Consider the following 21187-nt stretch of genomic DNA (forward strand, 5'->3'; position numbering starts at 1 on the left):
CCCCGCCCAGCATCTTGAGACCTTCATGGGTAAGTAGCGCCCTTAAAGAGTCCCTGATTGATTGATTGATTGATTGATTGATTGATTGATTGATTGATTGACTGATACAGAAAAGCTACAGTACTGAGCGATGCCCATGGGCTGACTGTGTGTACTGAATGTATGTATGTAGTGGCACAATGCATGGAGGTAACAGTATTCGAGAGTATGTGTGCAGTGAAAGCACACTGAGTGCAAGTCTGAATGCAAGAGTAAATGACATGGAGGACTCTGGTTCCATTTTGGGGAGCCCTGGCCTGCTTGGTGAAGACATGAGTAGATGAATCCCCCATGCAGTTTTATGTGTTGTAGCATTTCTGTGAGGTGGATTGAACACACACTGGAAAAAGGGAGAAATAGACTTCTCCTTTGCACTTAAATAGGTTACACTTTGATTCATGCTATCTGACAAGGAAAGGTCTTGGACAGGTCTCAGGAAGGAGATGGGGATGATCATGAAATCACAAAAAGTGGGGCTAAGAGCCCAGGATCAAATCCTCCCGCCTCCACTGGTGAAGATTGACTGACTGCACCTTCGCGAGCTGCTCCAATCACTGGGGACTGCTGGATGTGCTGCTCGGAGATGGAGCCTACGTCTGCAGGGTGCTCTGCATGTACTGCGTGCAGCCTAATCACTCAGAGCAGGATCAGAACTCCAGGGTGCCTGGGCTCAAGGCAGTTGCTGCACAGACGAATGCTTCAATGATGCAGGAGTGGACCTGTGGGGGCATGGGAAACTCCCTGCTGTCAGTGCTGTGGCACTATGGACGCATTTGCCTAGCTCCTGCAGTCAGAAGGGACCTTTTGAGTACGGTCTACTAGTAAGCTTTCCCTGTATTCGGAGACCAGTGAATGGGAAATAATACCAACCACCTTACACGTAAGAAGGTTGGTCATTGAATTGCAAAACAAATGCTAGATCCCCAACCTCAAGGGGATTGTGTTACTGCTTACAAACGGTGTTATATCTTTAAATGTGTAGCGTTAGCAATCATATATTTATTTTTCTTATTGGTGGTACAGTGTGCACTTCGAAATATGAGTCATGTTTATTCACCTGCATCAACACTTCCATTCAAGGAAGCATTCAACTGCTTGTCCAGAGCAACCACTAAGAGTCAAGTGCAGAAGGGGTATTTGTCTCAGTTGCTCAGGATGCATGGTAGGTCGGGACCTGGGACATCAGGAGTGAAATGCCTCAACCACCAAGGTTGGGCCCAGTAGCCCCTGCATGCCCTGTGGTCATCTGAAGGGGGTTCTGACATAGCTCAAGTGCAAGATGACAATCACAGGAAAACAGATATTTATTCACCATGCAGGCAGCTATATGCTTTATAAGAGTGGAATGTCCTAATTTTAAAAAGCTTTCCAGGAAACACAGGGGGTACCATTGCCTGGTAGTAAATAACATTATGGAACAGAAGTAAAGGTGACAGAAGGTAGAGCCACCACAGCACAAATTTCTTCATCAGCTCTCACTCAGCTCTCCAAATTGCTTTCTTTTATTTCATGATGCTTTGCTTGTCAAGGCAAACAGAGATTGGGACTGAGGAGGATTCCAGCTCCCTGCTTCCATGGGTCTGGCCATCTCAGCAGCTTCATCCAATGAAAATGTGAGCAGGAGATGGAATGGGAAAACGTTCTGCCTTTTCACACAATCACAGTTACTCTCAATGTCATGCCAAAACTTCACACATCCGGAGGAGAGGCAGGCAGGAGGGTGAGCCAGAGTGCTATCCAAGGGTAGAGTGCATTCCCTGATAATTATACAATGTGAGTGGTATCCCCAAATTCTCTAATCCTAATTACCTGAGAGTGCATTCTGGGTAATATTGTTACTATTGGAGTGTATTCTAGGTAATATTGTTACTAATAAACAGAACATTGCATTTGGGCATTATTTACAATATGTGGATAAGATTTTTTTTCTATCTCTTCCGCATAAGGAGAACATTAATGCAATACGATTTGGAAAACATGTATATCTGTGTAACCTAACAGGAATTTTATCTTTGCATCCTCGTATTATAATTGAAAATATAAATGGTTTAGGTTGGCTTAACTACCTCTTGTAATGTTTTCTTGGGGAGGGGTGACTTAAATATAGTACTTGCTGAAATAATTGGTTCCACTTGTTTTATTTCTCAAATAACTGGGGTCTTCTTTAGCAGCTATTCAGGATACTTTTCCATTATTAATCTCATATTGACTATTTTATTTTTACTTTCTAGCTATGACACCAATAAGTCTATGGAGATAATTAAAGAGTCCAGAAATCTGTTAGATCATAAACTATCTGAAACCTTAAGTGAGGATGTTGTCAGTGGGCAAGTGTAAACCCTTGCATTGGCTCTTTGGTTGTTCACTTCTCCTGGATTCTGAAATTTTCAATTACCTAAAGAAGCAAACAGAGGAATATTTTAAGGCCAATGAAGATTCAGCCCACACCTTCATGTTGTGGGATATCTACAAAACTGACCAATGAGGTATGATCATTGTTGCTCGATAAGGAGATAAAGCTCACAACAAAGGGAGAAAAACGCATTTCCATACTCCTACTTTTGGAATATGTTATGCTTAATTTTTCAGATACAGGAGCAAGATTTGACATCTTTTCATCTCAGGTTTCCATCAACATGGTGCAATTAGTCATGAAATGTAAGTTAACAGATTTTTTTTAACACCATGCGCGCTAGCGGAATTCCGCTAGCGCGCTGGGTTTTTCAAAAACGCACTTTACGTGATGAGCTGGGCGCGTCATCAGCGTGCGAGCGGGCTTCGCCATGACGAGCCCAGCTCGTCATGAGCGTCGAAGGGGTTAATGTATATATATATGTACACCTCAAAGGTGACTGATGTCACCATTTTTATTTCTCCTTATATTACACTGCTTGTGATCAGGCTTTGATCTAATCGTAAAGAACCACCTTTTTTAAAGGCTATGCCAATAAAAGGTAAGTTGAATGTAGAGGATTATTAATCTTAAAAATTTATGAATCTGCTTTTCACTATATAATGTAGAAGCTTTCAGAATTCAGATATTTCTCTGGTTATACGATTAACGAAAGGAAGACTGATATTATGACCTGGCATTTAAATAAATAGGTTCAAGTTGGAATAATCTAGTAAAATGTCAAATAAAAAATCTTTGAGCAAATATAGCTAAAAATTCTGGAGATCTAGTCAGAGTAAATTAACACTAAAAATGGTCTAAAATAAAAGAAATGCTAAATGTAAGACAACATCTACCTCCCAGAGATATAGGTCAGGTCAATTTAGTATATATGGCAAAGCTAGTAAAGTTATTATCTTTGTTTTACCAACTTCCAGTACATATTAAGACTTCTTTTGTCCACAGGTTAGAATCCAGGCCAAATAACTTTTGAAGAATTATTTGAAAAAACTGATCCATGCATTACATTATAGCAGATCAAGCTTGTGCTAATCTTCAATTACATTATTGAGCATCCAGATTGCATTTAATAAGGTTCCTCCTTGCCCCTTAGAGGTGTCTGAATCACTCCCTTGCCCCTGGCTTGTCTTACTAAAGTTAATCAATCAAAACATTTTTTAAAAATCAAGTTGAAATCAAATCGTGAACCCACACTAACCTAGCGGAATATTCAACATTACTTATATTTACCATGGGTACATGTTTTTACTCATTTATAGTCAAATCCCAAATTTCCTTCATTACAACCACAAAACCAAATGCAGAGCCAAATTGTGACATTAAAACCAAATTGTGGAATTAAAAGATCTGCTGGATATTCATAGAAATGTAAAGTCATATAAAAACCTAGCACTACAGATTCACAGATTTGGAGAGGTTAATTGGTGACACTGTCTCAGGTACGACAAGGAGAATATTGAAGCTACCTATATTCTGATGGGCAACTGCTCGTCACTCTTCCTTTATTGTTGTGAAGAATAGAAAGCAATTTTTCCTAACCTTACATCACTCATATATGACTTCTTCTAAGGTGAATACAATATTTAATAGAACAATAGTAATTTTTCAAAATCTGGATTAACAATGACTGATACTTTACATATATTTGTTGACTGCCCTCATTTACATATATTTTTTGACTACCCTCCATCTAATAAAGTCAACATGAAGCTCAGTAATTCCTAAGAAATATCTCAGATGATAACTTGGAACTTTGATAATATCAGTTGTTCAGTTTGAATATTGTCACATATTGCTGATATGTTGGTGACTGCTGTACCTTCATTCATGATCACAAAACATTGGAAATCACTGGTTTCACCAAATTGTAATCAATTTAGGATTGAGGTTAATCAGGTATCAGGGAGGGAGTTGAAACTGGCTTGGTTCCATAATAATTAAGGAAAAACTGTTTTGTGGTAGGATATTTGTGAAAGAGGAGATGTGAATAATTAGGTGCTGTTATTTGTGAGTCGTATCCATCAATCTTCCTTCTGGCTACTAGATGACCACTAATCTGGGATCACGTTGTCAATGTTAATCTTTGGAGAAATCAGTTTGTGAAAGGTATCAATGATTGACCGCAATGCAAACGACCCCAGTTTTGACTAGCTTTAGACCAAAGTTAAATCCCTTCCCGTTAGCCATCCACATATCTCATGAGGAGGTAGAACTCGCACTGTTGGCTAGCAGGAATGGAAAGGCGCCAGGCCCTGATGGGGTTCCAATCGATCTTTTCAAATTTAATATGGATCTATGGTCCCCAATTTTAACTAAGGTCCTTCAAGCATTATGTGCCTTGGGGCTCGTTGACTCTTGGTCTCAATCAATTCTTGTCCCAATTTTCAAAAAAGGGGACCGCCAATCACCCTCTTGTTATCGGCCTATTTCCTTGCTGGATTCGTTGGGGAAAGTGGCTGGACGCGTTATCCTAGTGCGTCTGCAGCAGGGGGCGTCCGATAACAAAGTCCTATCTGACCTGCAATTTGGGTTTCGTGAGGTACTGGGCACCACAGAACAAGCCCTTAATTTGTCTCTCCTAATAGGCAAATACGTAAATGTGAAAGGGGGGCTCTATACATGGCATACGTCGACCTCTCGGTAGCTTTCAACTGCGTCAGTCACATCAAGCTGTGGACTATTTTAGCGGACATGGGAGTAGAGGAGTCCCTTGTAACTTTACTACGCGAATTATACTGCGACGCCACAGCCAGAGTCAGGTATGGCGTCGGGGGCGAGTTAACAAAGTCATTCAGAGTAGAGAGGGGAGTAAGGCAGGGCTGCGTCCTGGCCTCGTTTTTATTCAATCTTTACACCAATGGCCTAGAACAAGCCATGGTACCAGGGTGCCAGGACCTCCCCACCATTAACAAATGCCCAATACCGGTGTTACTCTATGCGGACGACGCTGTGATTCTAGCCCATACCCCCATGGAATTACAGCGTCCTCTTGTGAGATATTGTACCTTTATGGCCAACCGGGACCTGAAGATCAATATTAAAAAAACGTCTGTCATGTCCGCTGGTTCCATGATTAAGAATATTAAGGCCATCTATATTGATAAGCAAAAACTTGAGAGCACAACTACGTACCCCTACTTGGGCATCGTTTTCGATCACAAATGCTCCTGGAAGTACGCCATTGATTCTAGGAAGCTGCTTTTTATGAGGGCGACAGTTGCCTTGGTTAATTTTGCAAATAAACTGGGCAGACGGCCTCCGGCCGAACTCATAGAGATCTATAGGGGAAAATGTTTAGCTACTGTAACATACGGCGCTGGTGTGTGGGGATACGGGAAGGTTGCAGCAGTCCAAAGGGTTGAAAATCGTTTTTTAAGATTTTTACTTGCAGTCCCACGGGGCACATCGACCTATGCATGGCATCTGGAAGTGGGCCTGCCTCATTTAACAGACTTAATTAAAATCCAACCCCTTCTCCTATGGCACCGCATTTGGTCTTCTACTGAAACCACTTTCTGCCAAAAGTTTATACAGGACGGTATTTCCTTAGACAATGCCCATAAGATTGGGTGGATTGCATACATCAGGAAATTCCTTGATGACTTTGGCATGTCACAATATTATCATTCCCCCACCTTAATTGCTGTTTTACCAAGAAAATTGTTCCAAAAAGTTTGTTTGGCCCACTTAGAATCTCCGAGGCTCTCTAGCGAGGATAGTAAAGTCACAGTGCAACACTCGCTACTAATCCAAACAACTATGACGGTCCAGCCGTATTTAACTTTCAACTTCTCAGGTTATAAAAGATTTTTACTCACTAGGTTCAGGCTAGATATTTTCCACCATCTGGTCACTTTTCCCACAACTAGCAACTGGGCAAAGTCCCTACAACCCTGTCCCTGCGACGATATCTCCCCTCAATCCACGATACATACAATATTGTTCTGCAAATTCTATTACGAATCGAGGAGACCCTGGCTAATAACCGATCCTAAAAATTACGGGCCTACGAAAGTGCCGTCCTGCTTTTCTCGCCCTACAATGTTTGGATGTTGAGTGTTTTGCTAAACTGATAGCGACATTTCTGAGTTTAGCTGTTAGGCACAGGCGAGACTTGGATTAATATGGGGTGCTTACTTTTATCACAACTTGTTTTAACTGCTAAACTTTTTTTTTTTTTTTTTTTTTTTTTTTTTTTTGGTGTAAGACATTTATTGCACATTGTCATAGAGGTGGTACATACAATTCGCCTACAACCCATTAAGGCCGGCTGCGCATATTTCCAGAGAATTGAGTCAGAGGAACTTCAATACACAGCCCATCAGCCGACAGCCAGAGGCCCGGCGGCGCGTTTTCAGTGACAGTGTAGGCATATTATACAACAATGCAACAGTATGGTATACATGTTCGTTCGGTCTCACTTTTTCAGTATTTTTTTTTTTTGCCAGAATCCCCAAAACCCAGGGGAAAGGCATAACATCAGAACAAGAACCCCCCATTAAAACTCAAAGCACTGTGTCACAGCATTCTCCCTCCTTCATTGCCCCGCCATGTATCTCACAAAGTAGCAGATGAACCGCAGTCAGTGTGTGCTCAGCACATTTCATCATCAGAGGCCACTGACAACAGATATTGTCGGAAAGGTTCCCAGTAGTCTCTGGGGCGGGATCCCATAGGCAGGTCCTCCTCATACGTGAGTAATGTATCCTTGCAGTAGGCCAAGTCCTCTAGCCAGTTTTTTACCCTCGGCTTCCGCTTGCTGTTCCAGTGTATGGATATTCTCCTTTTCGCCACCAGTAGTGCAATCACGCACAGTTTACGTCGCCGTGCTCTCAGTTGTGGTACCAACCCCAGTAAACAGACTTTAGCAGTACATGGCAAGGTAGCTCCCAAGATAGTGTTGACAGTTTGCACCACCTGAACCCAATAGCGCGCCACCGCACCACAGTGCCAAGCTAAGTGTATGAAATCTGCATGTTCCTGTCCGCATCTAGTGCAGTTGGAGTCATCTCTCAGACCATATCTATGTAGTCTCTCTGGTGTATGGTACGTGTGATGTAGATATTTATAATGGATCAGCCTGAGATTACCGTTTGGTGTCAGCATCCCCGTTAGCATGCAGGAGGTCTCCCACTCCTCCTCCGTTAGGGTGTCCCCCAGTGCAGTGCTCCATTTTTCCCTTGCTTTTGTAGTGTTACCCCCGATGCTAGTTTGCGCGCTGCGGTACAATCGTGATACCAAATGAGATGCCGAGGGGGTGGTTAGAACGAGTGTCAGTGGAGCAAGTGGTTGTGGTTCTGCTGGGAACGTTTGAAAATGTTCTTTCACCGCCCTCTGCAGTCTGTAATAGGTGAAACTGAACATCAGGGTTGGATTTTGGATATATGATAGTTGGTCTAGTGTTATGAAGTGTCCATCCCTATACAAATCGCCTAGGGTATCAATGCCTGCGCTTTTAAGAAGGTCCATCCCCACCTGTTCTTGTGTGACAGAAAGTGCCGGATGGTGAGCCAATGGGAGTGTCGGTGCATATAGTGGTGTACACTGTGCCATCTTACTGAGTGTCCTCCATGCATCTACCGTCGTGTTCACGGGGTTAATATCGTGATCGTGCAGCCTTGGTCGAGTGTGTGTTAGAATACTTGTCAGTGGTATGGGATCAGCATCCCCTTTCTCTACTGCGACGTGCGTTAGGAATGGAATCTCGTGGAACCAATAATGCGCAAATTGCGCCTGCGCACATTGATAGTATAGGTAGATGTCTGGCACCTGGAACCCCCCTTTTGCGTACGGCAGTGTCAGAGTCCGCAGTTCTAGCCTAGCCTGTTTCCCCGCCCAGATTAAGGAGAGCATGAGAGATTTAATGTTACGAAACACCTCCGCCGGGGGCTTGATTGGTATATTGTTGAATAGGTATAAGAATTTAGGCAGGAGTACCATTTTCACTATGGCGAGCCTATCTGCCAGTGATAGCGGTAGCCCAATCCATCGTTTGACCTTGTCCTCAAGTGCAGATATGGTTCTCCCGTAATTGGTGCGGATGACCAGTTCCGGGTCTCTATGGAACCATACGCCCAAGTATCTCGTCGGCTCCTCTTGCCATTCCAGGGGGTAGTCCAGCAACGTGGGCTGGGTACTGTCCGTCAGCGGGAGTATTATGGATTTGCTCCAATTGATGTGGAGACCCGAGTAATGGCCGAACTTAATGTATTCCCGCAGCAGCGGGTTGAGGTTTGTCTCCGGGTTTTTGACGTAGAGGACCATGTCATCAGCGTACAAAGCTATGTGTATTGGTCGCGTGTGTAGCTGAATAGCTGAGTAGTGGTAGTGCTGGCGTATTTTACATGCCAGTGGCTCCAGTATGAGGGCAAAGAGCATTGGCGATAGAGGGCATCCCTGTCTAGTGCCACGTTTTATGTCTATCGGAGCTGACAGATGTTTATTCACCCTTATTCGTGCCGTCAGGCCTGAGTATAACATTGTGATCCAGCCAATGAATAGCGGCGGGAACCCCATCCGGATTAGGACTGCATGGAGAAATGGCCAGTCTATAGTATCGAACGCCTTGGCCGCATCCAATAGCACTGCCACCGCTTTGATTGTCGGGGCCAAATAGTGCGCCAGGGCGAAAAGGGTGCGCGTGTTGTGGGTGGTTGACCTGTCCGGAATGAAGCCGGCCTGGTCCGGTCGTATTAGTAACGGCATTAGCGGTTTCAATCTATCCGCTAGTATGCTCGCTAAAATTTTTGTGTCTACATTAATTAACAATAGGGGGCGGTAGGAGTCGCATTGCTCCTCGTCTTTACCCGGTTTCAGTAGGGCAATGATCATCGCCTCCCTCATGGACGGTGGTAGTGATTGGGCTTCATGCGCGTGCTCATAAAGATTTACCAAGTGTGGCGCTAGTGTGTGTGCAAATGCCTTGTAAAATTCAATGACGAACCCATCCGGTCCCGGTGCTTTGCCGTTAGGGAGCCTTTTAATGGTATCAACAACTTCCTGTGTCGTTATGGGCCGTGCTAGGTATTCTCTGTGACCGTCTGCCAGCCAGGCGATCTCCACGTCAGCCATGTATGCCAATATTTCCTCCCGCGGCATCAGTGTCCTTTCCTCGTACAGTGCCCCATATGTATCTCTGAATTCCCCCATAATGGTCTTTATGTCATGCGCGCGTGTGCCGTCCTTAGTCCGTATTGCCGTAATGTGTTGTGGTGCCCTGCCGGAGCAGATCTTTTCCGCAAGGGCTCTGCCTGGCCGTCCCCCTTCCCCATATCTCCTAGCCGTTGTCCTCTTGAAGATGTGTTTCAGCTCATCGTCAGCAAATGTATTGTATTCCGTCAGTAGTACCTGAATGTCGCTGAGTAGCGCCGTGTCCCCAGTGTTTGTGTACCTCATCTCCAGCTCCCGAATCATCTCCTCCCTCCTCTTTAGCTGGTGGCGAATATCTTTCAATATTCCAGAGGATGTGCTAATGCAGACGCCCCGCACCGTTGCCTTAAATGCTTCCCACAGGAGGCACGGGTCCTCTGTAGTGGGGGAGTTCAGTTCGAAATAATCTGTGATCGCCTTCATGACAGTGTCAACGTACAGCGGATCACGCAAGGCCTGCGCGTTGAATCTCCAGGTGTATGGCGGTGGGACATATTGTGGTATTCGTAATCTCAGGAGCACCGGGTTGTGGTCAGACAGTGTCCTCGGGAGATGTGTTATCTGCTCTACCCATGTTATAACATCTTGCGTGGTTAGCCAATAGTCTAGCCTGGACCAGCTTCTATTTGCCGCATTAACGTGTGTGGATATTTGCTCCCCTGGGTGCAGCGTCCTCCACACGTCGCTCACGTGCAGATCAGACATTGCGTCCAGCAGCATTTCCCTCGCCTTGGTGTGCTGTTCAGGTGTGTGTGGAGCCCTGTCAAGCCCGTTGTGCTGTGTAACGTTGAAGTCCCCCCCCATATGACATTGTCTGCCTGTAGGTCCGCTATTTTGTGCCATACTGTTTCAAAAAACCCCGCATCATCCACGTTGGGGCCATAGACATTTACCAGTGCCACTCTCTGCCGCCTTACCTCTCCCACTACGATCACATACCGCCCCCCTGTGTCAGAGTACGTGTCCTTAATTGTGAAGTGGGTCCCTTTCTTGATCAAGATACTGACGCCCCGTGAGTATGTCGAGTAGTATGAGCTAGTGGTGGACTCCGCCCATTTACTCCCCAGCTTGGAAGTGGTAGTGGGTGCCATGTGCGTTTCTTGTAGGAATACCACATCCGCCTTCAGCCTGTTAACATATGCAAACATTTGCCTTATCTTTTTCGGGTTCCCCAACCCCCTGACATTCCACGTGAGAAAATTAAGCGTGTCAGAGCGTGTCATTACCGTGATGTCAGTAGAAATCGTGTGCCGCGTGTGTCATGTAGCCCTCTGCCACGGAGCGTTCCTACAGCGTGAACAATACAGGCAACTAATGAGGTCGCAATGCTTCTCAGCCACAGTGCAAACATCCGAACCATATACAGCTTCCCAGTCCCCCCTCCACCCACTTCAGCACCCAAACATTGCCAAAGCCATCCCCCCCCGAACTTCAAAACTGTTGTAAAACTTGTTGTGGGGTACACCCTCCTGGGGGTGTCGCCCGAAGCACACATCTCCATCCACATAGTGGATGTGGACGGGCGCGGTATTCACACAATAACATTGTCAAATGACAGTCGTTTTGTCTCTGTGTTCGCCCTTCTCTCCCCCCCCCACCCCCTCATGTGCGTTTATGAACATCTTTCCTTCACCTTTCTCGTTCCGAGGTGTCTAATGGTCTTAGGCAGTGCCACCCGCCCCCATAGTCAGTGCTTCAAGGTTACGTACTTGAGGCGCATGCAGTGCCGTCTTCTGGGCACACGCCCTTAGTAAAACACATCCCATACCTTGCGTGTTGGCCCATGTACATGATCCCCCTGCTGTACTCACTGCGTCACTGCCAGACAAGGCCTCTGTCCAATGTTCGTCTGCAGCAACGTCTGCACCCTCTCGGAGTGCAAATCATAGTCTCGCGCCAAACAGAAAATCCGTGTTATGCAGCCCGCTCCAACTAGGTAGTTCAGTGATCTGCATTGGTTCGCCATTCGCGGTGTCAGTCGTTGTCGCTTGTTCTTCCCGCATTCTCCCGGTCTTTCCGACGTTTGATATAGGTTTTAACGTAGTCCTGCGCAGCTTGCACCATCGGAAGGATCACCGGCTTGCCATCCGTTAGGATCTTAAGTTTCGCAGGATACAGCATCGCATACCCGATTTCCAATTCTCGAAGCTTCTTTTTTACGGGAGCGAATTCTTTTCTGGCCAGCTGCACCGCCATGGTGTGATCAGGGTAGAACTCCAGGGTGTTACCCTGGTGGTTGATAGTGCCCTTTTCCCTTGCCAGTCGTAGTACGGTATCCCTATCTCTGTAGTTGAGCACTCTGGCAATAATTATTCGAGGTGTCGCCCCCGGTTTTGGAGTGGGAGCCAGGGAGCGGTGCGCGCGTTCGACCAGAAATACCTCGGAGAAGCTCCCTGCACCGAAGATATCTTTCAGCATGTTTTCCACGTACGTCTCCATTCTGCCGGTGTTGGTGGATTCCGGCAGGCCCGCTATGCGCACGTTGTTGCGGCGCGACCTCGCTTCCTGGTCCTCCACCTTCGCCTTCAAAGTCTCCAGGGTCTTTTCGATGGCCCTGCATGCTTTCGTGGTGTCCCTGGAGTGGTCTTCCACCGCGGAGATCCTCTGTTCCGCCTCCACCAGTCTTTCCTCGTGGTTCTCCAGTTTGGACGAAAGGGTGTCCACCCTTGCCACAACATTGTCCATTTTGTTATTCATGTCCTGTAGACTTTGCTGTATGGCCCTTAGCACTGCCTCCATGTTGGCGCCTTCCCCTAGTACCTGCTCACCGTCTGCTTCCAGTGCAGCCCCTGTCTTCGTCGCTTGTTTCTTGGCCTCAAAGGGCAGTTTCGATTGCTGCTTGTCGGGTTTCCCCATTTCCTCTGTGGACACAGTGGGGCTGGCGGCCTGTGAGCGCGTTGGTGTCGCTGGCTTGGACGTCGTCCGTGTGCGCCGAGGTTGTGTTCCAGCCCTTCCCAGCGCTGCGGGTCTATTCATTTGTCGTGCCACTTTGCCACATAATGGAACCACACAGCGTTCAGTGCAGGCGTCCCCTGCGTTGGTGTGGCAGCCGTGGGGTCTTGTCTATGCTGGGGTGCCCTCTTCCTGGGAGGCGTGGACCTACGAGTGATGTCGGTCCCGCTTCGCGCCCTTCAGCTAGCGCAGCGGAGCGCCCTGGACCTCGCAATTTGCCGCGTTGGTAGGAGCATCCCAAGCCGCTTCCCTCCTGTCGTTGTGGTCACTGCTAAGCAGCGGAACGCTGTGTCGCTGGTTCCCACGCTGGTTCTGAAGGCCACCGGGCGCTGCCAGCACCCGTTGTTGATGCGCCGGTTGTGCGTTTCACCGCCGCCGCCATTTTGTCCGCCCTGGAACGCACAGGGACCGCTGCAGTGTTCACACGCAACGCAGGCAACTTGTACCTTGTTTCCGCCGGCCCACGGTCCACGTTGCTGTCCAGTCTGGGTGGGTGCAATCCCGGGAGCGCTCGGCAGCGACACCAGTCACTTGAGTCCGTTCTTGCTGCAGTCGCGCGCCGCCATCTTGTCCAGCCTCGCAGCGTTGTGCGATTTTCTGCCGATCTCTCCTACATGCCGCACACCAGGCGGCTGAAACTTTTACACCGCAGAGCCGGGGCGGTCAGATGTCCATATTTACCGTTTGCGCCGAATTTGGGGATTGTTAGGGGACAAAGGCGACGATTTTACCGCTCCCGTCCGGCGGAGCCGACTCAGCAGCCAGCCATCCCGCAGTGCGCCCTCTAGCGCCCCCCCTTTAACTGCTAAACTTTGACTTGATTTTACCAGTATTTAACTCATTGCATCGAATGATTGCTGTTTTTTATTGTTTTGATTATTGATCTTAACTTTATCATGATCTCCTCATGCACGCACCACGCACTTTACGTACACCACATGGAAGCTTTGTTCCTTTGAGTCTCACCTTAAAGATTACTGCCATGATTTCTTTACTGTTATTAGGAGAATTGGCAAATTGCACGATGCTACAATGGACCTGTCATTCCTATTGACATCTTACTATGATGGTTATATTTTTAAACTATATTTTTATGTACTTGCAAGTTACTATGCTTTTATGGCTGTTTGTTACAACGGAATAACGCTTTATATTGATTGTATCAATGAATGTAATTTCTCCAAAAAAAGAGTAAGATAGGTTTGATTTTTTCTCTCTTCTGGATTCCTAAAATTAAAAATCGTACAAAGGATTTTGAATGGTTTATACACTATTTTTTCAACTCGAAGGGGATTGTCACTGTTTTCTGTGAGAGAAAATTGAAAAGAAATGAATTAAAGTGAAATAATTAGTTGATTGTGGCATAATGGGGTTTTTGACTTTTCAGGAAGTGTTTACCTCATAGAGCATTTATGTTTATGTGTTTTGTAAAGAGCATAGCTGCCCAAGGGCTTCCCAGCACTATGGAACATGAGAGAACGGATACCGAAGACTTAACCTGAAGATAGCCATGTCTTCAGTTTTTTCCTGAAGGCAATTTCAACTGTGAGGAATCTTAGTTCTATGGGCATAGAGTTCCAGAGTTTTGGCACCATGTGCGTGAATGATCTTCCTCCCCTTCTGGATTACCTAATCGGTGTGGTTTTGGCAAGGCAATCTGTAGAGGATCTTATGGCTCTTTCCGGTGTGTAAGGTGTGATCAGTGCCCTGAGTGAAGCTGGCCCTTTGCCATCCAAAGCCCTGTCTGCTATACACAGTGCTTTGAATTTGATCCTGGTCTGTACTGGCAGCCAGTGGAGTATTTGTCAGAGCCTCTTTCACTGATTCATATCTGTTTATGCTTCTGAGTACCCTGGCTGCTGCATTTTGTACCACCTGCAGTCTATTCAACATGTACTTAGGTGACTCCAGGAAGAGAGAGTTTCCGTAGTCTAGATGCGAGACCACCAGGGACTCTATCACTGTTCTCTGGATCTCCTCTGGAATAAGCTCTAGAATCTTCTTAACAGAGACAAGGCTTACATCTCAATCCAAGCCAGACATAGTCTTAGCCTTACCCTCTGGTTTTCAAATCTACAGGTTAGACCGGACAGAGGGGAGAGGAGGAGGCCTGGCTATCATACTAAAAGACCAGTATCGCTGTTGCACCACAGCTGAACTTATTCCTGAGTGCGAGAGCTTAGCATTCAGCATAGATTTTACTGCGAACAGCTCCTTCTCCGGCACTCTGATATACCGCCCCCGAGAGCCGGCTAAGTTGTTCCATAGGTCTCTTCCAGACATCATAGCCAAACGAATTATGACCTCCGCTAATTACACGGTCCTAGGAGACCTTAATTTCCATTTCAACTCCTCTACAGATCATACCGCCATGGAATTAACAGATGATCTAGCAGCCTTACAATTAATTCAGCTTGTCACAGCCCCCACTCATGAAAAGGGTAACCTACTTGACCCAATTTTTAGCAACTGTACCGAGCTGGTGGTGGGCCAGCCCACTCGCCTTCCCTGGTCGGATCATTTCCTAGTCCCGCTTACCCGGCTCACCCGCAAAACCTCCCTGCCTACCCCCCAAGTCGTAACGAAGAGGAATTGGGCTAAACTACCTATGGAGTCTTTGATAACTAACTTAGATACCACCCGCCCATCCCCCCGCAAAGACCACAACTTGGCAAACAAGAACTATGAGGGCTGGATTACGAACTCACTGGATACGATTCTCCCTTTTCGGAGATCTATATCAAAGAGGCTGCATAAATCAGCACCCTGGTTCTCAGACACCTTAAGAGAAAAAAAACGCCTATGTAGGAAACGAGAGAGAGCGTGATGTCTAGATTTCCTACCTGAAAAAAAGTCCCAATATAGAGAGGCTATCAAGGCCTACAGAGATGGGGTTAGGGCGGCCCAGGCCACCTACTTCGCGGACAAAATTATGGAAGCCAAATCCAAACCCACGGAAATTTTTCACTTGGTAAAAAAATGCACCAAAGTGAACACAGCTCCTCCCTTGGCAAAAACGCAAGAACAATGCAATGAGCTAGCGGAATTCTTCCATAATAAAGTTACACAGATCTACTCCTCCTTCCCGATAGCAGCCACAAATCCAGAAACAACCGACCAAACATCTTCGAGACACTCCACTCCCCAAGACCAGCCAAATCTTGAACATTTCCCCCCATTAGACCTTGACACCCTTAATCAATTGGCACGCCAAGTCAAATCTGGCTCTCCTCATGACCCAGCTCCCCCGTAGATCTTGCTCCAGGCAAGCCAAGCCCCCCTTCTCGTAATGCTGGATCTATTAAACTCCTCCATTTCCTCCTGTACAGTGCCCACTGTATGGAAGAGAGCCATGGTACGTGCACTATTAAAAAAAACAAATCTTGATCCAGAAGATCACTCCAGTTACCGTCCTATTTCACTACTCCCCTGGGTAAGCAAGGTCCTGGAGAAGCATATAAACAACCAGCTAGTCCAATTTCTTGAGAACAACTTGCTATTGGACACGACCCAGACAGGCTTCAGACCTAAGCACGGTACTGAAACCGCCTTGTTAGCGGTTACCGAAGAATCACGCAGGATACTAGATCAAGGAGGATCAGTGGCAGTGATCCTCCTTGACCTAAGTGCAGCCTTCGATACGGTCAGCTATGCCACCTTGCTGAACCGTCTACGTAACATCGGAGTAACAGGCGATGCACTGAGGTGGCTTGACTCTTTCCTGACCAACAGATCTTTTCAGATCTTTGACGGGGAAATAGTGTTAGCCAGCAAGTCACTGAGCTGTGGGGTGCCGCAGGGCTCTTCTTTAAGCCCTGCGTTGTTCAACATATACATGAAACCACTGGCTGGGGTCGTCGAATCGCACGGTATTAAAATCATATCGTACGTCGACGATACCCAGCTAGTGGTTTCTCTGGCTCAAGAGGGCAACAGGCAAACCCCGGAAGGCCTGATGAAATGTCTAGAAGATGTCAAGGAGTGGATGACATCCTCCTCTCTAAAACTCAATGGAGATAAAACTGAGCTCATGCTCCTGGGCCCAGTATCACCAGTGCTACTCATCTCCTTATGGCCTTCCTGTCTGGGCACCCCTCCTACCCCTAAGGAAAGTGTAAAAAGCCTAGGAGTATGGCTGGACAAAAGCCTCTCTTTCACCACCCAGGCCACTAAACTATCTGCCACATGTTTCGGCCTACTCAGAACACTGAGGAAGGTTCTACCCCTTCTGCCAATGGAAGCCAAACAGGTGGCAGTACAAGGCCTGATTCAGTCCTGGCTAGATTCAAACAACGCCCTATACGTGGGAGCCCCTGAGATGACCTTACGAAAGTTGCATGTGGTACAGAACTGTGCAGCCCGTACCCTGCTACAGATCCCACGCACTCAGTCAGTCAGATCCGGATTAAAAAGCTTGCACTGGCTGCCAGTGAGGCAGAGAGTGGCATTCAAGGCACTCTGCATTGCCCACCGGGCCTTCTGGAAGACAGGCCCAGCAATCAATGACAACTTAGTCACCCACTACCACCCAAGTAGAAATCTTCGCTCTGCGGAGGCTTTCTTGGCTGTGGTACCTAAAGTTAGGAGAGCTAGGACTGGAGGCAGGATGTTCTCTCTGAATGCCTCGAAGTTGTGGAACTCACTTCCTTTACAACTCCGGTCCAACTCAAACCTGCTCTCCTTCCGCAAACAACTGAAGACCCTTCTGTTTACAAGGTCTACCGAGTTCTAACCTCTTCGGCACTGCCCAGCTCTGTCTACATGCCCAGCGCTTGGACGCCCATTGGGCAGCAATCGCGCTATATAAATCAATATTCAATTCAATTCAATCTTACGGAGCATCCACAGAATTCCAAAACAGGTGGTGGGCAGTTTCCTGGCTTGAGTTTCCATGGTGAGGTTGTGGTCTATCCACATTACTAACTTCTTTATGGAGTTTTTTATGCAGCTGTGGACATATCATTTCTTTTTGCCAGTCAACGGTGACTTGTGGTGGAATATTATTACCTAGGAACATGAGTTTCATTTTGTCACCATTTAGTTTTAGCTTACAGCTTGTCATCCAGCTAGCTACCCTTTCCATGCATGGAGACACTAGGTTGTGTTTCGAGTTTGGGTTCCCAGCCACTGAAACTACCAATTGGGTGTCAACAGCATACGATACGATTGACAACCCAAATTCGTGTATGATCTCAGCCAGAGGTTGCATGTATTGATTGAACAGCACAGGGCTGAGGGAGGAGTCCTGTGGCACTCCGCATGCAACCTCTAGAATGTCCGAGTAGTGTCCGCATTCTGTGGTCTGAAACGATCTGTCCTTCAGAAATGACACTATCAACCTTAGCGAGCTGTCTTGTATCCCTGCTCTCTCTAGCCTAAAAATGAGTGTTTTGTGATCCACCGTATCAAAGGTTGCACTTAGGTCAAGCAACAAGATGGCAGCAGTAACTCTTTGATTGAGGATTCCCTTAAGTTCTTCTGTGACCAGTAGTAGGGCAGATTCGGTGCTGTGTGCTGGTCTAAATCCCATTTTGGTCTGGTGAAACACCTCGTCCTCCTTTAAGAACTGGGACAGAGTGTGGTTGACATATTTTTCAGCCATCTTTCCTAAGATGGGTAGGAGTGAAATGAGGTGGAAGTTACCCCGGTCAGTCGGGTCTAAGTGTGGCTTTTTTAGCAAAGGTCAGACTATGGCATGTTACCAGGTTTTCAACACTTTCCCTTCCATAAGGGATAGAGAGAGTACCTCTGTGGCGGTTGTCAGAATAGTGTCTCCCCCTGTAACAAAATATGTGGGGTATTGGATCTTTAGGGGACCCTGATTTGGTGCCTTGTAGAATCTTAGTCGTGGTGTCTTTTTTATCGCTGGAAATGTCTTTAGTCTAGGTCTTGCTGTGTGTCCAATGGAACCTTGAGGGTCTGGGTTATCTCTACTCCCTACCGTGGAGTTGTAGATGTTTTCAACCTTATTTTTAAACAAGACTGCCAGTTCATTGCATCTCTCCTTACGTGAAGATTGTGGAGAGGCATCTGGTTCTATTAACGTGAGGGATTTAACCACCTTGAAAAGTTCCCAGGAACAGTGGGTGGCCAAGTTTATTTTTTCCTGGAAATATCTAGCTTAGGCTATTTTGATTTCTGTGATAGTGTCTAATCGCTTTGCTATATTGTACCTTAAGGTTGATGTCATTTGATTTCCGCCAGGTTCTTTCCATTTTTTTGCATGCTTTTTTAGGGAATGTGAGATGGCTTTAAAACCAAGGTGATTTCGGTATCTGGTTTGTTCCTGTCCTCTCTTTCTTACTGCATTGTCCCATAGTGAATATGCTATCTCTACATCCCCTGTCATTTCCCGGGTATGTCTCTTGAGAGTCTCTATCAGTTTTTCTGGAATGGTTTGAGTTCATTTCCTGCCTAATTTAGGTGCAGTGCACCTTGTGTTTTGAGGGTGCATGTTGGTCAATGATAGAGGGATGTAAAAATGGTCTGACCAAGGCACTGGTGTAGGGGTGGTAGAGCGCGAAGGTTGCCCGACTCTTGATTTACCAGATTTCACGCACTTGGGCCCATGACGTGTTTATGACAGTATGTTTATGAATCGGGCGAGTTTACAATCAACCATCAGTAATTCAGTGTGTTTTTCTTATCGCTATTTCCAGAGTACGTGACTTACCCCAGGTACCTAATTTCCTGATAGATCAGGAACTAGCAGTGGACAAGAGATAAGATTAGAAAATGTACCTTATACGTTAATAACTTTTCATGTCTCGAATAATAACCACAGACACCTGATGGGTTTTCAAGATTTTATATAAAGAAAAGTTTAGAATGAATATGCCATGAGAATGAGGTTGATACAGATTAATATGTCAATAACCAGAATTAGGACTATAATATAGCTATGAATGAGAGCAAGCACCATTGAGTGCTGGGGAACACTACAGGGTAAAGGAAACAGGGAACATGCTATTCAGTTTCAGGTTTATACTAAGGTAGGTAAGTTTAAAACATTTAGTCAGTGAATTTCTAAGGTCCTACAAGTGACTCTAACTAATCTTTTAGACTAACTGCTAATTCAAACTTAAATTCTAATCACCAGTGAAATTAGATCACATTTATTAAGTAAAACAGTTTCAATAATGTCCTACAGGTAGAGGGAAAAATGGAACATAGCTAATAAAACAATAGCAGGTAAAACGTGGAGAAAGAAGTGGAAATAATACGGGCAAGAATGCTTTATTAAAAGAAAAGAGTAGAGGATAGATAGACGGACACCCACAACTATATTTACCTAGGACGGAATGAGGACTAACCCTGGCCACGGGTCAGTTTGGGAAAAGGCAAGGACAAGGACCCTCAAGGATTTAGGATGCCAGTAGGCGAGCAGGTACAGCTCACGGACAGTCAGGACAGGATACCCCTCAGGATTTGGGTCAGGACTGGGCTCACCAAAGGGCACGACCAACACCTGCAGCTTCGGATGCAACGCCTGCGCTACTCCCTCTCTGCACGGAATTCGCCAGTAACCCCGATTGGGTTCTCGAATCTCCCAGCAAAGTGCTTCGCCAGCACTTAAGTCTATTTCCACCCCTTGGAGTTTATGGAAAATACGGACAGAGTGCTCCGCAGCGCTCTGTATCAATCACCTATAGAGTCGTAGGGTCGGTGACAGGTCAGCTACTCGGACAAGTCGGACAAATTTCTCTAAAAACTAGGCTAGTTATACCCTTTACGGGTCCCCAGACCACCCACAAATGTTGCAAGTGACAGGATCCCCAACTTAGGATTGGTCAGACGAGGTGGTTAGGTCATTGTCACCACCTAAAATTCTGAGTTCCCATATTTAATATTCAAATTTCGTACCTACCCCTTACATTCCAGTTCCCATGGCATGTGAAAGGTGTAAAACAATAGGACACACATAAGTAAATACATTTGTAGCAATTTTAGGTACAGCCGAAATCTTCTCTCGGTACACAGAAGATTTTCCCAGGCGCATCTTAACTTCAGAAGCCAGCTGGCTGGGTTTTGCTTCTGCGCAGTGCGGGTTTTCCCTCATCACGTGTTTGGGGTGACAGGGGTTTCAAAGAAGGAGCGGCTCCCCACTCCCAGGCCCAAAGATACGCGGTACATGAAAAGTAAGCAAAAACAAATTAGAAACACAGAAAAAATTGATACACTATACACCATGATCAGCAACACTACATCCCTTACTTTATAAAATCTATAGCATTAGAGGTTACGCAGAAATAGATAGATGTGAAAAAGCAGCATTAGCAGGCGGAGAGCATGTTAAAGACAAAGCGGCCATTTTAGCTGTAATGCGCATGAGCGAAAAATCCCTCCAGAACTACGAGTGTGTCACATCACATGGGTATGACCGACGCATGCGCAGACTGGATTTCTGCAAAGCAGCGATTCGGTAGTATGCAATCCTCATTAGGATTAATAGACACATAGGCAAGCATCTCTGGGACACCCGCGTGTAGTGTGAAAGTGCAATATTAGTGACAAAACGGATTGGTTAATTACATTACGAGTTAGGTGAGGTTCTTGAATGTGAGCAAGTTGCTTTACCTGCGAATCCTTGCTCCATCAATCCCCTCTTTGATGATATTTATTATCATCACTATT

The sequence above is a fragment of the Lissotriton vulgaris genome, chromosome 10, assembly GCF_964263255.1.
Source record: "Lissotriton vulgaris chromosome 10, aLisVul1.2, whole genome shotgun sequence".
Taxonomy (NCBI): domain Eukaryota; kingdom Metazoa; phylum Chordata; class Amphibia; order Caudata; family Salamandridae; genus Lissotriton; species Lissotriton vulgaris.